General features: G+C 58.6%; 1 protein-coding gene across 1 annotated transcript in view; it reads right to left on the minus strand.

The window, feature by feature from the left end:
- The window catches only part of DBNDD1 (dysbindin domain containing 1), a 7,156-nt gene that overhangs the window by 1,630 nt on the left and 4,954 nt on the right, over positions 1 to 572 (minus strand). The gene's annotated exons all lie outside the window — the stretch shown is intronic.

Genomic DNA, 572 nt, shown 5'->3' on the forward strand with positions numbered 1-572 from the left:
CTTGCGGGGACACTTGCTGGTCTTGTCGGAGACCCCAAGACACCAACACTGTCACCTGTCTCCACTTTCTGGTCCAACCTACGGTCGGGTGGGCGGTTCTGCATTTGCTTGCCCTTTGGCGCCCTTTAATCCAGAATGGCCCCGGCTCACGTGTCTGTCCCGTGTTGTGTTTGAATCCACATAACACGTTCTCACATGAAACGAGGACGGTGGACACAGCAACCCCTCCCCACCGACCACGCCTCCGGACTGGGAATGTTACTCCAGAGTGTTTTCTATGCAATTCTTGTTTTTATGTAATGGCTCATTTCATGTAACTTTTTGTCGGGTGAGAGGCAAGGCCCCTTGGGGATCTGCTTGGTGGAGACTGTGCCACCCAGGGGCGGGCCCTCCACCCCACGGAGTGCTTGCTGTCACCAGGGCAGACTGGTCCATCCACACCTCCTACCAGCTCCTCCGGAGTGTTCCAGGGCCCTCTGCCCCACACAGCCAGGGGTCCCAGTCATCTGGCCGGCACGTGCCCTGAGGCAATGAGACCCCTGGCTCCCTGGTGTCCCCACTGCTGCTCTCTC

The sequence above is a fragment of the Lipotes vexillifer genome, unplaced genomic scaffold, assembly GCF_000442215.2.
Source record: "Lipotes vexillifer unplaced genomic scaffold, Lipotes_vexillifer_v1.1 scaffold23, whole genome shotgun sequence".
NCBI classification, from domain to species: Eukaryota; Metazoa; Chordata; class Mammalia; order Artiodactyla; family Lipotidae; genus Lipotes; species Lipotes vexillifer.